The sequence below is a fragment of the Lissotriton helveticus genome, chromosome 12 (assembly GCF_964261635.1).
Source record: "Lissotriton helveticus chromosome 12, aLisHel1.1, whole genome shotgun sequence".
Classification (NCBI taxonomy): Eukaryota; Metazoa; Chordata; class Amphibia; order Caudata; family Salamandridae; genus Lissotriton; species Lissotriton helveticus.
The window spans coordinates 14,747,148-14,762,475 of NC_136073.1; the positions used below are offsets into that span (position 1 = coordinate 14,747,148).

Below are 15,328 nucleotides of genomic sequence, written 5' to 3' on the forward strand. Positions count from 1 at the left end.
TCCCAGGATGAAAGGGGTGCCCAAACTCTTAAGCTGTTGCAGGTTCAAACAAATGTTGGTAACATTAAGATCTCTTCACACTCCTGCATGGCCCTCCCATGCAGGATACAGGGGGCGACTTTGAGCCCCAGTTTTTTCAAACTTGAATTCTGCGAAACGAACACGACTAGACAAATGAATTATCAAGTAAAACCTTTTATTATTAAATAAGTGTTGGGATCTTCAGCTCGCAGGATTTTTCACATTAGTCCTGACAGTCTCACATTTCAACACTCGGCAGTTGCTTCAGAAAAGTGGAATGGATACGTCACATTCTTAAATTTCATACCGCGTATAAGATCCTTCTAAAATTTACTTTAATTTTTTTAATACTTTTTATTAAATTATTCACACTTCATTTAATCAGCCTTTAGAGTCTGTATTAGCGAGCTATGGACCCCGTTGGTCTGGATTTTTGTGGCCCGGCGGCTGCTGGAGGGCAGTGGTGTGTATCGCCTTTATTATGATCTGTGATTTGCTGCCTTAGAGCCAGCTTTGCCCTTTTGGAATAAAAGCACATTCCTCCAAACTTTTCCTGTAGCATTCCAGAAAGAACCCGACCACTCGAACAAGCCTTCCGCTAATGATTTTAAATAAGATCTGTTGTGTAGTGACCACTACTACCAGCTCCTTTTTGAAGAAAAAAAATAATTTTCCTGCGTGTCATTGTAATGTAACTTGGGGAGAGACCGCTGGCCCTTGCAAGCCGTGTGGTAATGAAGGGCCTACAGGTATCCACCTCTGTACACTACAGGGGATCACCGTCTCAATATGAAAAGGCTTCAGGGGTGGCGGCAGATTACCTACAGTGCACCGCAACACTCCTTGCTGAACCTGAGCAGTGATGAGCAATGAACAGCAAATGTGGAAGCTTGGCTCAACACATGGTACCTTAGATTGCATTTTCTGGGCTTAAAGATTTACAAAATCAGTAGTAGTTTTGCGTAATTGTAATTAGGGCTCCTGGTTTTATGGTATTTATTTTTTTGACATTTCCGTGTGTATTTATCCATATTTCTTTTTGGCTAATTTTATCTTATTTATCCATATTTATTTTGGGTTTTGTGGAAAAATGAAGCTAAAATTAGTATACCTCCACATTTATTTAACCGGTAAATATGCACTCATGCTCGAATGCCTACCAGGTTTCAATGCTGTGACACCTGCAAAAGTTAAATCAATGCACTTGTAAGAGAATATGCAGATTTCATTATCAACCTTGTGCATATCTACTTCCGTTTACGTTTTTACTAAAATTCCTTTCTTTTTTAGCCCCTTTACCTATCAATCCGCACAGCCATTGGCCTGGCAGTCATGGCAGACAGTATTTAGAATTACTCAAAAAGCAACCTAATTTCCGTTTTTATCCATATTTAAAAATAAATCCAGACAAGAAAATAAATGTTTTCTGTCAGTAAAAACGGAAAACAGGGAGCCTTACTTGTAATGTGCTTTAATTCCTGGACTAAATTTGGGGTAGGATAGGATCAAAAGCAAAAAGTGTGCCACAGGATGGGCTTTGTGGTTTTTTGATATCAGCACACACTGCCAAGTACAGTTATATAGTTGTTGGTGAAAGTTACCCTCTGTTTACTTTGTTAAAGCAGCAACAGAGTCTTATAAGACACAAGTATCCTGTATTAAGTAAATGGTGGTTATAATCAAAAAATGAAAAATTCTTTGGTGCAAAAAGTGGGTGAAAGGCAATCTGCTTTTATTCTAAGCAATTTGTTTATCTCTGCAGTGGACACCAGGACCTCTTATTTCGCAGCTAGGAAATGGGCAAAAAATGTAAACTTTGAGTAGGCTTGTCCCGGAGAGCGGATATAAGGCCAGGAAACAAGTACCTCAAGAGTTGGTATGATAGCTCAGTGGGACAGGGTGCAGACTGATGACGCGTAGAGCTTGCAGGTTTATATATCTGTGCTGTCCACTTAACCACTGGCTGGACCGAGAGTCTGGTGAAACGTATATTAAATAAACCTAGGTGTGGCATTAAAGAGCAATTTCTAGGACACAGACTGGTATCCCACAATGCCTCTTACCTTGGTGTCCCATGCAGTAGGAAACTTATGGTATTGTGAATTATGAAAATTAGCAGACAGTCCGCATTGGGTTGTAAAAACCCCAGTCCTGGGATGGGATTACACTTTATATTAATGGTTAAAGAAACAGAATTCTTCATAACTTTACAGGATGCCAGGGAGATAAATATGAAGGCAGCAAGAGGTAAGATTAGAAAATGAGTGAAAAAGTGATATAAAGTGAGAACACAATAAATAGGAAGGGGAGCATATGTAACATGGAAAGGATCGCGTATGCTCCAAAAGTAAGTTTTGTGTAACGGGGCGATGCAGGGCTTTAGCAAGGGGTTGAGCCTGTGGCTTGGTGCTCTGTGATCCCGAAGAGACCAGGAATGGCTGAATACACCCAATAAGCCCCCCAGTAGGGCAAGTGCCACAGAAAACTCCCCTAAAACAGACTCCATGGCGTGCTGCATTTCAGTATTTTTTTTAAATAGTTTTTTGTCGAGAAATCTCTTACATCGTACAAATCACATACGTAACAGATGTGAAGTATAAAAATGATATTTACACTCTGCAAAGAAACACAGTTCAGAGCTCACCTTCCCCCCCAGTGATGGAACAGGATGTTTGTCACCCAGCAGCACAACAGACGCGCGTAAGTCCTAGCACACTCATCCACGTATGCACACCAGTGGAAGGGAAGGAGTTACTTGGGGTTATGTATGGGGAAGGGCTGGTTGGGGTCACCTAAAGCTTGAGACGAGAATGAACTCTCCGTTTCCAAAGTCCATGGGCAAAGAGCATGTTGAATGTCTCACTTTTCTTGTAAAAATGCCGCCTGGCCTCTTGCGACTCTTGTTGAGCGTGTCGAGGTTCGTGTCCATATCTCTCAGAGAGTGTCTCCTTGTTCCCTGAAATCTGAAGGTTGCTCCTGAAAACCTGCTTGGTGGGAGTCGGTCCAAGAACACATCACCCAGTGTGCCCCTAGTGCCATGCGGACAACCACTGCACCCAATCAGTAAGGATGCCAGGCTTTACACCAGGGGGCAGGAGGGCGACCAGTGTAATGGAGTGTACCGACTCACCCACCCCATGGCCCCCACCCCTCCAAGTCTGTGAGCAGCACTCCGGTCAGTCCATGGAGGTGACCCACGCTACCTGTAAACGTTGCTTTGAAAACACCTTGTAAATGGCACATATTTTCTGGTTCATAATCAGGAAACTAGTTTCTGCCATTCTCTTCCCTGGAGAAAGAAAGGGATGCAGAAATACTTAAAACAAAAGAATGTATATACAACAAAGATGGCCACCCTGTTTGAGGAGGTGCGCTGCCTTCAGAGTTCGTCTGGCTTTTGTTGCAGTCCGGTGTAGAAACGTGTCATGAACCCCTTTTGGCTGAGCAGGCATTCGGATGAAGGGAGTGGATGGCTTCTGTACAGGCCTAAAGCTTTCGGAAAAGCCTCCCAGCGGAAAAGGCTTCTACCATAGCACAAAGAAGTAGACATCTTGGCAGGACATGGGGCACGGTGTGTTGGAACCACTGTCAGGCCACGTGGAGAAACGTGTGCAATTGTTGCACTTCGGTTTACCTTTAGAAACCTTCCTGCCTCTGTTTTTGTTGTACATGTAGCAGTCGCTCAGAGGCTGACGAGGGTGCTGTGCTGTAGTGCAGGTCAGGGTGCTGTCTCTGCTTTGGAGGGATGCAAGGAAGGAGAGGGTGCTGGCTTTGGGTTACCCAAAGAGAAGGCAGTGTCATGAAAAAGATAAAAAGGTCACTTTTTAAAAGTCCCTGTGTCTGTTTGAACACAGTTGGAATAAGGAATGTTTAAGAAGATGAGAAATGGAGTTGTCTCTACCCACCGCCCCCCAAGCAGCATGTGAGCTGTTCCCACGAGTAATATTTACACCAATCCGCAGAAGTCGAGGAGTTGGGGTCCAGCGGTGTTGATCTTGGTGAGGTCCGGCGAGCCACTGGTCGAGGGAAGAAGAGTTTTGCAGCAGTCTGGCTCTTGCGTTAAGGCTCACCCAACATCGTTCTCGCGTGTTTAGGTTTCAGGCAGTTCCTGTACAACACCTGCAGAGTCCAGAACACCGGTCCAGCCAGGAAGTGGACCGGTGGGGATTGTCAAAGGTACCTGCCAGGCTCTCCTTCCTCTTCATCCCCCAAGCCGGTAGGACGGTGGAGGTGACTTGTGCTATCGCAGGTGCCCGGGAGCTTAGCAGAACTTCTCACCCTTTTGAGTTACTCTGGTGACACTTATCTTCTGATTTTGGGCTTAGTGCTGCTGTTGGAGACGGCCCGGGTTGTGCAGCCACTGACCTATCCAAGGTAACAAACCAAGGCAATTTTAGGATTGATTTCTACTCCTGATACCCATGAGCAGTCTACGTGCAGTCATAACACTAGATTGGCGGGGACTCTTTGTAGGCAGACAAGTCTCTGGGGTTTGGCACATAACTGGCGATTATTTTAATAATCGAATTTTCAAAACACTGCACGTTTTGTCACTAGAATAAAGTAATGCGTCCAGCCATCTCCCTAATACCTAAAGCCCATCCTGGTTTATGGGTTAATCTACCTCAGACCGCTTTAGAATTGAGATGTTTCCAACGCGGTCTGTTCTCAGAGGGCTACACCGTGGCAGACTGGTCACTATTTTAGTGAGTCGGTTTAGAGTTCTGACCTGTTCTGTAGGAAGGACACAGAGTGGGTTCCTACTGAGTTGGTCAAGCCATGCCTCTTCGTTGCCTGGCGTACGGATTGGTGTATGGGCCCGAAGCATCGTTTTGGAGCTGGCGCAGGCCTCTGATAAGAAAGGGGGGCAATCTGTGTAGGTGCTGGTCATATGATGGAGATGCCAGAACTGTGTTGAAAAGAGGCCTCTGCAGCTAGTTGCTTTGGTCTTTCCTTGGTGGTGCTCATTGGCAGCTCTGTTCGGTTAGCAAAGTGTGGAGGGCACGGTCTCTTAAGCAAATGCTCCTTAGAACACCATGGAAGAGTAACTGCTTCTGCGACACGCAAGTGCGCTTCAAAAGAAATAAGGGCACCTCCTTTGGCACAAGACTGGCATGAGCTACAAGGCTTAGTCAAAGCTACAGCACTGTGGGGAAGAATTGCAGCTCCTACATCGGACAAACTTGCTTCAACCGAGACATCCATAGCCCACCATTCTTCTCAGGCATGGCGTTCTTCAGCTTTCTAATCCAGGAGCGACGTTAAAGTTCCTTCAGGGCACATGTTTTCACCTCTTTTACAAACTAATGTAAAAATAGCAACAAAAAAATATACAAATTGTAGGCTTTGTGTTTGAGAGTGTGCTTGTCTCTTTTCTACACTGCAAGGTCTGTGCTCTAGTTGAGGATCCTTGAGGGGCACCTGCTTGCCGAGTGTCTAAGCAGCTCGCTTGTCAATTTTCCAGACAGCCACGTTCCTGCTTTAGCTGCGAATTATTGAGGCACCCGTTTACCCTGTGTTTGAGCTGCACACGTGTCCTCAACGGCCGGATCCGAGCTCTAGTTGCAGATTTTTGATGGGCATTAGCTTGCCATGTGTTTGAGCTGCACACGTGTCCCCTTTCCAGATAGCAAGGTCTGTGCTCCAGTTGTAGATTCTTCAATGCCTTAGTCCTGTGATGCCAATAAGAAGTTGGAAGCCATGCGGGTCCTAGCCGGACATGACTGGTTGAAAGGGTCCTTTAAATGGCCTCCATCAGGAGGTTACTGGAGGATTACATGATGAGGACTTGCTGCAAGGTTGGCATGTCCTGTAATTTAAGCTTTACGCATAATGCTGTGCTTTCTCAGCTGGTCCACCCCAAGAGACAAGGGCATTGTTACCAATCTTGATAGTTGAGTGACAAAGTACTCATGTCCTAGGAGAGAGTGCAAGGCGTTTGTGCTCTGAAGGTGTTGCATAAAAGCTCTTTGATTTCTGAATTAATCTCTTGACACTAATTTCTGGAGGCATTTTGTGTAAAATGTTTACCTCAAACCCAATATTTCCCTCATACTAGGTCTACACCTGTGACTTCCGCCTGACCAGCTGTACAATCCAGCAACACCTGGGTATTCGGAAGCCAAGCAAAAAAAATCCAGTTTTGACAAACCTAGCCCCTCTTGCAGCACAACCTCTGTATAGAATAACTGACTTGAAAAATCTTGGTCCCTTAATTGCCTCAAAAAATAAATTAACTTGAAATAAATATATATTGAGGAAAAAAGAATGAACTTCTGTCCTTGTTCTGGTCCCTGCGAGTTCTCTAGTTCTGTTCCAAGTTTTCTCTAGGCGAAGGCTCCCAGGTGAGGTGCTCTGGACCAGGTGTACAGCAGGTGAGAGAGCCTTATCCGGAGAAGCTGGAGGCCTTCTTTAACACACCTCCTTGGAAGGCGCTGGCTTGGGAAGGAGCATGGTAAAGGGACTTGATACGGTAGGGTAGACGGGTAGCAGTTGCGATACAAAGTCTTTTTTTTTTTCTTCCCTTGCATTTCACAGGATCTTCTTTTGGAAAGATCGATTTTACATTGGTCGTTAGTTAGAAATGTTCCCTTTACCTGCAGTGAGAAGGACAAGAGAAAGAAAGAGTTTAATACATATGAAATGTTGTGCATATCTGCCTCCGCAGAGGCCTGGCCAGCACGAACCTGGAATCTCTGGTACAAAGGGGGGTATACAATGGAACACAGTGGCAGAACTTTTTATGGAGTGAAAAGCTACCTATAGTCTTGGTTCCCATTTATATGTAATTTATTCGCAGGACTTTACCACACCTATAAATATGTTCATGTTTTACGAAATGCATTTTTACAAAACTTAATTTTTAAATAAAAATACAGTGCATCTATTTAAAAGAAAAAAAAAGAACCGGATACTTACCCTCTGTGATGCTCTTTCTCATAGAGCCACAGATTCCTCACCTTTTGCTTACTCCCCAGGCGTCGGACTGGATCTCGACTCTTTCAGCAAACCCTTGGCATGCATGCAGGCAGGTTGCACCGTGCGGTTCAGCGCTGATAACATTCCGCTCCGTAAAGTACATGGAGGGCCTATATAAGTGCCACTCCCACATACTGACGTCATTTGCTTTTGAGAATGCACAGAGCCCCAAAAGCAAATGGACAGTGTTCAGATTCCTAGACTTGGGTTCTTATTAAAGCTTAAAGGCAGATCACATGATGGTGAGGATGGGAGAGTCGTGAAGGAATCTGCGGCAAGATTGTCTCTACCAGAAAGACTATTACCAAGAGAAGTAATGTGTTTTTCTGATAAAGACTTCCTCACCTTTTAAGTAGATACCAAAGCAATACCTATTCGGAGGTAGGTTTGAGAACAGACTCAAATCACAAGGTCCTGCAGGACAGAGCACGCAAAATGCCCCTCCTGGCAAACCCGACTTTACAGGCAATAGTGCTCCGTGAACGTTTGGAGGGACGCCTGGATAGACGGACTGGGACTCTGCATGACAATGCAGCGGTAGCAGCTTTGTCCCTGGTGGAATGGGCATGCAGCCCTTCCGGATCCTGCTCTATGGCCTGTGCGCAGCAGATTTTAATGCAGAGCATGATACAGCGGGAGATGGTTCTCTTCTGCAATGCCTTGCTGCTTTTTGCTCCAGGGTGCCCCACAAAGAGCTGATCACCCACCCGGTGTTCTTTAGTAAGATCTAAGTAGAAGTTCAGCTCTCTCTTGGGTTCCAAGCAATGGAGTCTCTCCTCTTCCTTAGAGGGGTGAGGCGGAGCATATAATCCTGGCAAAGTGATGGTACTGATGTGAAACAGCATTACAACTTTTGACAGGAAGGGGTGCCAAAGTGTGCAGAACCAGTTTGTTTGGGAAGAAGGAAGTGTATGGAGCACTGACAGCCTGAAGCTTACCCACGCTCTGAGCCGAGGTGATGGGATGAACACAGTCTTGTAGGGATGAAGCTGTAAAGGACAGCTGTGAAGTAGCACAAACGGGGGCACTGCAGATAAGTCAGGCCCAGATTTAGGTTCCATTAGGGCATGAGAAACGGAGAAGAGGGAAACCTGTTGCAGCCCTTCCAAAAATGGCATCACAACAGGCGATCTCAAAAAACAAGGGCTGATCTGGAACTATAAGATGGCTGAAAAATAACCCTTAACTGTGCCCAAAGCCTTGCGGGCAAGAGAGAGAACAAATCACAGAATGTCAGATAACTTGGTTTAGAGGGGGTCAATCCGGCATGAGCCACAAATTTGTCACAACAGGTGTCTAGTTTTTGTTGAAGGGACACATGGCTGCCAAGATGACATGAACCACCACCACCGGAGAAAAGTTGAAAGTGTTCATCGGTTGTCGCTCAATCTCCAAGCATGGAGTTGGAGAGTGTGAAGGCCAGGATGCAGAACACTGCCCTATTACTGCGATAGAAGGTCCTCCAGGAGGGCCAGTCTGGTCGGAGGACATTTGCTCAGGTCCTGGAGTTCTGGATACCATACTCTGTGCGCCCATGTTGGAGCCACGATTTCTTGTGCCCGGTCTGTTCTGATATTGAGAACTCTGGGCAGGAGTGGTATTGGAGGAAAGGCATTCAGGGCTCAGTTCTACTCTAGGTGGAGCAAGAGACTCCTTAGAAACTCCAATGCGCAGAAGTGCCGACATTTTGTGTTCTCGGTGGTGGCAAAGAGATCGAGCCAAGGTTCACCCCATTCGCGGATGAGACCTTTCGCCACTTTCTGGTGTAACTGCTGTTTGTAATCCGTTAGGTATGGACTGCTGAGCTCATCTGCCCTGGTATTTAATGATCCTTCCAGGTGATTCGCCAGCAAGCAAATTCCTTGGTAGACTAGCATTTTCAGGGACATAAGGCCTCACGGCACAGAGTCTGTGATCCCCCACTCCCTTTACATCCCGTCCTGTTTGTTGAAGTACTACATGGCGGTGGTGTTGTCCATGAGCACTTGTACCAGCCTCCATTTGATGGATGGAAGGAAGGATTTCAACACCAATCAAATGGCCCTCCTCTCCAGAAGGCTGATGTGGATCTGGGACTTTACCAGAGGCCCCTGTCCTCCACCTTTCTCAGATGGCAGTCCCAACCCAGAACTGATGCATTGGTCACCACTGCCAGCTCCAATCAGACCCAATCTCTATCTAGCAACCAATACAACAGATCTTTTGCTGTCTCCTCCAAATTCTGAAAACGGTTGGGAGGTCCCCTTGATGTTGGGTCAACTAAGACTTTATAATGCAGTGCCTTTATTTGCCACCTGGCATGCTCGACCAGCAGGATGCAGGAGACCATCGGTTCCAGCAGCCTTAGTGTTGACATCACTGAAATCCAAGACCGCGGATGAAAGATCACGATCATAGCCTGAATGTCCTGGACTCTTCTTCCTAGAGAAAAGGCATAAAACAGAACTATATCCAGAACAGCTCAGATGAAGGGGAGTGCTTGAGAAGGAGTCAGGTGTGAGTTTGGCATGTTGATAGTGAACCCCAAAGATGACAGTAGGTTTGCCATAGTCAGGAGGTGGTTTGACGACTAACTGGGATAAGTCAATCATTCGGGGTTTGTAAAGCGTGGCTACTCACCCGTGAGGGTTTCAAAGGGGTGGGGATGGTGCCCGACGGGGGCTGATCCATCTGTGCTATGATGTTCAGTTGAAGAGGCAGCTCTTGAGTTCCTTCCTGAATTGGGTCAGTGACCGGTATTGTCTGAGGTGCATCGGCAGGGTTTTCCAGGTTTTGGCGGCGACGTAGGAGAAGGATCTTCTCTGGTTCTTGTCTTGTGGATCCGAGGGACGGTGGCCAGGGCTAGCTGAGGGGAGGTGTCTGGTGGGGACGTGGGATGGGAGGCGGTGGTTCAGGTATGCTCATCCTGCAACGTGCAGGACTTTGTAGGCGTGCGTGAGGAGCTTGAAGTTAATCCTTTTGTTGACTGGGAGCCAGTGAAGTTCTCAGTGGTGTTCGGAGATATGGCTGCGATGAAGGATGTCGAAGACCAGTCTGGCTGCTGAGTTTTGAATGTTTAATAGCCAGTCATTGAGGTAGAGTAACACTGGCACCCCTGACCACAGAAGGTGTGCTGCTAACACTCAATAGGCACAGGCGAGTCCACAGTGAACTGAAAATGCTCCTGTTCTACCACGGACCGCAGGTAGCGCCGAGAGTATATGAACATAGGCGTTTTGCAGGTCCAATGCCATCACCCAGCCTCTAGGGTGGAGGGCAACCAGCCCTGGGCCAAAATGAGCATTTGAAATGTATCCTTCCAGAGGAAGTCCTTGAGAGGGCGCAGGTCTAGAATAGGCCGAAGACATCTGCCCTGCATGGGTACCAGATAGTAGCGGGTATAACAACCACGTCCTGCTTGTGACACTGGCACCCTCTCGACAGCCCCTTTAGCCAAAAGGGCTTGCATTTTCTGCCACACAATGGAGAGATGGGCTTTTGTCAGTGGCTGAGAGGATGTGGAAGGTGCAGTGGAAAAGAGATAAAGGGTAAAGCATATCTCATGCAAATAATCTTTAAGACACAAATGTCTGACGTGATCGCTTGCGAGCCCGTTACAAATCAGTGGATTCTACCTCCCACCAGGTGGCTGTGTCCCTGCAAGGGACTGCTAAAGAGGTTGGTAGGCTTGGCAACATGCTGACATGTTTGCGGTAAGGGACGCCTCGGAGAAAGAGGTAAAAGGAGCAATGAAACGATTGCACTTGGTGAGGTGGGCCTGAAAAGCTGATAGTGAGAGGTAGCCCTGCTCTCCTTCAAACCCAAATACCCAAATAGGCGAGTCTCATCAAAGAGCATGTCCATCAGGGAGGCCTGGACATCACCAGAAAAGCCACTCAATCACAGTTGCGCATGGTGGCGAATGGCAACACTAATGCCTATGGCCCACCTGATTGAATCAGTGGTGTGCAAGCCACAGCCAATTGTGAACTTGGCTGCATCACAATCATCTTGAATTGCCTGAGTGAGCATAGAAGGCAGGTCTCCGGAAATACCCGGAAGGACTTGTGCCACTGAATCCCAAGGGGTGTGTGAGTACTGTCTGAACAATGGCTGGTGTTAACAGAGTGGAGGTCCAAGCTGGCAGAAGAAAAGATACATTTTCCGAACATTTCCACTCACTTACATTCCTTATCAGGGGAAGTGGTGGAAAATATGTTTGCATTTGAGCGGTTGGTGGAATACGGGACCACTAGGCTTTGCTTAGTTAGGTGTAATGTGAAAGAAAAGCTGAGTAGCAGGGAGATGCCACGAGGCAATGAGTTGACTGACTAGGGTGGGCTTGGGGGCGGGGGAGGAAGGGGCGCAGAACAAGGTTTGGACCAAGCCCCCAATAAAGCATCCATCAGTTCCAAATTAAATGGAAAAAATGGCTCAGAAGATGTTTGCCCTGGTTGGAAGACTTCTGTCAAGACACTGTTTTTAAACGCCAATGTGGGGAGCTAAGGATGAACATTTAGGGCCCCCTATGCATCACCATGGTGTAGGGAGCCAATTTCTCAGAGGCTGGTCTGGGGGAAGAAAAAAGCCTTTCTCCAGGGATGTATCGAGACCACTAGCCTCCAGTAAGTCCTTGTACCAACTTTTATCCTGGTAGAGCTGAGTGAACTCATCACCCAGGACACATTCATTATCCGAATCAATCCCAAAAATGGAATGCAAAGTGTTGTCGACCATGTGGCAATTCAAGATGTGGAAGTAGCACCTCGGGCGGTTTGGGTGCAACATCAGTTGAGGTTGTACCGGCGTAGACGCTGCATTGAAGAGAACAAAGGGGCCGCTTCCTCAGGCGGCATATCTGTGTCAACGTGAGAGGACCTGCTGTGGGTGGTGGCGCCAGAAACGGAGTCTGAACAAGAGCCAGAGGCACAATAGGCATGGAGGACCCGCTGCCGGTATCCCCAGTGGAAGGCCTCCCTGCTCCTTGGCAACCGGTACAGATCCAAAGAGCTGGAACATCGCTGTGTGGAACTCTTTGATCTGATGCGGAATAGCTGAAGGCCCTGGAAACACGGGTTTCACTGGAACCAGGTGCCTAATGAGCTCCAAAGTTGCTCAACTTTGGGAGCAAGATTGAGAATGGTGGCTCCACCCCATGCTTGCTCAGGCAAATGTTAGTGTCACGAGGGAGTGGAATCCCATTTAAATTTCTTGTGCTACTTATGCTTACTTGAGGACTTTAAGCATGACGAAGACCAACATTTTAAGTGGCTGTCGGCTCCAGGGACGAGATCGATATAGAACCTTGTACATTAAGCACGACCTGGAACAATTCCAGTGCAGAGCCTTCTTATGCTTGATGAGGAAGAAATGCGTTACTTACCTGTTACTACAGTTATCCAGTATTGGTGTCTTTCATAGATTCACATGCCTGAATCATTCCCCGTCGTCGAGACGGGAGTCTCCGGTACATAGAAAAGTAATGTCCTAGAGACATATATAGAGAAAAATAGGCCTAAGGGCCTCGCCTTAGTAGCCTATCTATGTCATTTTGTAAAAAGGACCAAACTCCAGAAGGTAGCCAATCAGCTGTCACCTCCCTCTAGAACCTTCCTGTCAGGTGCCTCAGTCTCTCAGATTTTGGTACGCACCAAGCTAGGTAGGCGTAATGCTGTTAGAGAGATAAGTGAGTCCTTCCAGGGGAGGCGGGAGGGTTGCATGTGAATCTATGAAAGACACCAATACTGGATAACTGCAGATACAGGTAAGTAACGCATTTCTTATCCAGTATTATGGGTGTCTTTCATAGATTCACATGCCTGAATCAGAGTAGCAAGCAATACATTATGCACATTTGTGATGGAACAGCATATACCAGTCTGTAGATAATACATATCATGCGACTATGTGCCATCAATAAATAACAAGAAATAAGAAAATAAATGTGCATACCAGAGAAGGATGGTGGGAAGGAGGAAGGCTCACCTCATTGGAATAGATGGCGAAGCACAGCCTGGCCAACTGCCGCATCCTGCATCAGTTCCGTATCCAGGCCGTAGTGCCTGGTGAAGGTATGCAGCGACTTCCACGTCTCTGCTCTGCAAATGTCCAGTATTGGCACCCCAGCGAACAGTGCAGCCGATGTGGACACAGCTCTTGTAGAATGAGCTCTTACTCTGGAGTGCAATGGCCATCCGGCTTTGTCGTGGCAAAAGGCAATTGCCGAAGATATCCATCTTGAAATACTTTGTTTGGAAAGCGGCATGCCTTTTCTTGGTCTACTAAAAGCGATGAATAGCTGATTAGTTTTCCTGAACTGTTTTGTCTTGTCAAGGTAAAATTTAAGACACCTCTTCAGGTCCAAAGAGTGCAGAGTTCTTTCAGCTGCAGTGCTGGGATTTGGGAAGAATGATCGGAGGACTACAGGCTCATTTAAATGGAAGTCCGACGGGACCTTAGGAATAAACCGAGGATTAGTTCTTAAAACCACTCTGTCTTCCTTAAACTGCATGAAGGGACTTTGCATGGAAAGAGCCTGTAGTTCACTGACCCTTCTTGCTGAGGTCAGTGCCAGTAGGAGGGCTGTTTTCCAGGAAATGTATTTGACGTCTGCCCTGTGAATGGGCTCGAAAGGGTGTTTCATCAATTGGTTGAGGACCACATTGAGATGCCATGTTGGTGGAACCCTCCTTGGCCGAGGAAAGGATCTGTAGAGTCCTTTAAGGAATTGTTTTATTAACCTGTGTGACCAGAGAGAGGGCCCTTTTGAAGTACTTGTATACCGTGAGATTGCCGCCAAATGAACCCTGATGGAGGAGTGTGCAAGGCCCGACTGTGCCAGGTGTAGCAGGTATGGTAGTAGCTGCTCCGGAGTAGCCTGAAAGGGATGTAGATTTTTGTCCTTACACCAGATGCAAAAGCGTTTCCACTTTAAGGAATAGGTTTTGTTTGTGCTCTCTGCTCTTGCCTTCGCGAGGGCTTCTTTGCACTCCTGCGGGATGTCTAGCTGGCAGAACTCTTGGTACTCAGGAGCCAAGCCGATAACCTGAGTGATTTCAGATTCGGGTGTTGTACTTGGCCTGACATCGTGAGCAGAGATGGATGTAGAGACAGACGGATTGGTGGCTGAACTGAGAGGCGATGGCGGTCCGTGAACCAATGCTGTCTCGGCCAGAACGGGGCAATCAGAATCAAAGTGCAGTGCTCTATCTTCATCTTTCTGAGGACTCGTTGTATCAGAGGGAACGGCGGAAAGGCGTACGCAAACACGTTGCACCAGGCGATGGAAAATGCATTTCCGAGGGACCTTAACTGGGGATGCCAACTTGCGAAGTTGCGGCATTTGGCGTTCTCCCTGGTGGCAAAAAGGTCGATCTGCGGTGTCCCCCATTCCGAAAAGATGTGATCTAGCACCTCTTGGTCGAGCTCCCATTCGTTGGACATAGATCTCTGTCTGCTTAGAGCATCTGCTATGATGTTGTCCTTGCCTGGGACATACTCCGCTTTTAACCTGATACTGTGGGTCACAAGCCAGTTCCAGATTTTCTGCGATTCGCAAGATAGTGTGAGCGAACGCGTTCCTCCCTGCTTGTTCAAGTAGTGCATCGTTGGTGTGTTGTCGGTCCTGATGAGCACTGGAGAGTTCTTGATGCGTGGTAGGAAAGCCTGCAGAGCTAGAAAAACTGCCCTCAGCTCTAGGAGGTTGATATTGAGCTGCTTTAACTGGCCCGTCCACTTGCCACTGATCTGCAATTTCTGGAGGACCGCTCCCCATCCCTCTAGAGAGGCGAAGTTGTTACCACATGTGGGGCTGCAGAAAGCAGGAATGGTAGCCCTTGTGAGAGGTTCTTGAGCGACCTCCACCAGAGTAAGGCCTTGGTCATTTGTTGAGTTATCACAATGCGATCCTCGAAAGAACCTGTGCTTTGAGTCCATTGTCTGGTCAAGGCCTCCTGCAGTGGGCGCATTCTGAGCCGGCAGTGGGGAATAAGCAGGATACACGAGGACATTATCCCCAAGAGGGACTTGAAAGTTCGGACCAGTAAGGTTTTCTTCGATGCTACTGCGGTAGCCAGAGTGATAAGCTTGAGCTTTCTCTCCTGAGACGGGAATGCTTTTGAACATTCCGTATCCAGTGTCGCCCCGAGAAAGGTAAGAACTCGGGAGGGCTGCAGAGTAGACTTCTCGTGATTGAGTGTCAGGCCCAGGTGTTGGAAAAGATTGAGACAGGCGCTAGAGGATTTGGCTGCGCCTTTCATAGATGGTGCTTTCACCAGCCAGTCGTCCAGATATGGGAAGACCTGGTGTCCATGCTGTCGTAGGAAAGCCGCCACTGGAGAGAGGCACTTGG

The 15,328-nt window shown here is 47.3% G+C and overlaps 1 protein-coding gene across 1 annotated transcript in view; it reads right to left on the reverse strand.

Annotated features, from left to right (window-relative positions):
* Window positions 1-179: 179 nt before the first annotated feature.
* Window positions 180-15,328, reverse strand: part of CELF5 (CUGBP Elav-like family member 5) — a 428,249-nt gene continuing 413,100 nt past the window's right edge. The window contains exon 13 of the mRNA XM_078669977.1: window positions 180-6,617. The gene's annotated coding sequence lies outside the window, so the exon portion shown is untranslated. The remainder of the gene's footprint in view (window positions 6,618-15,328) is intronic.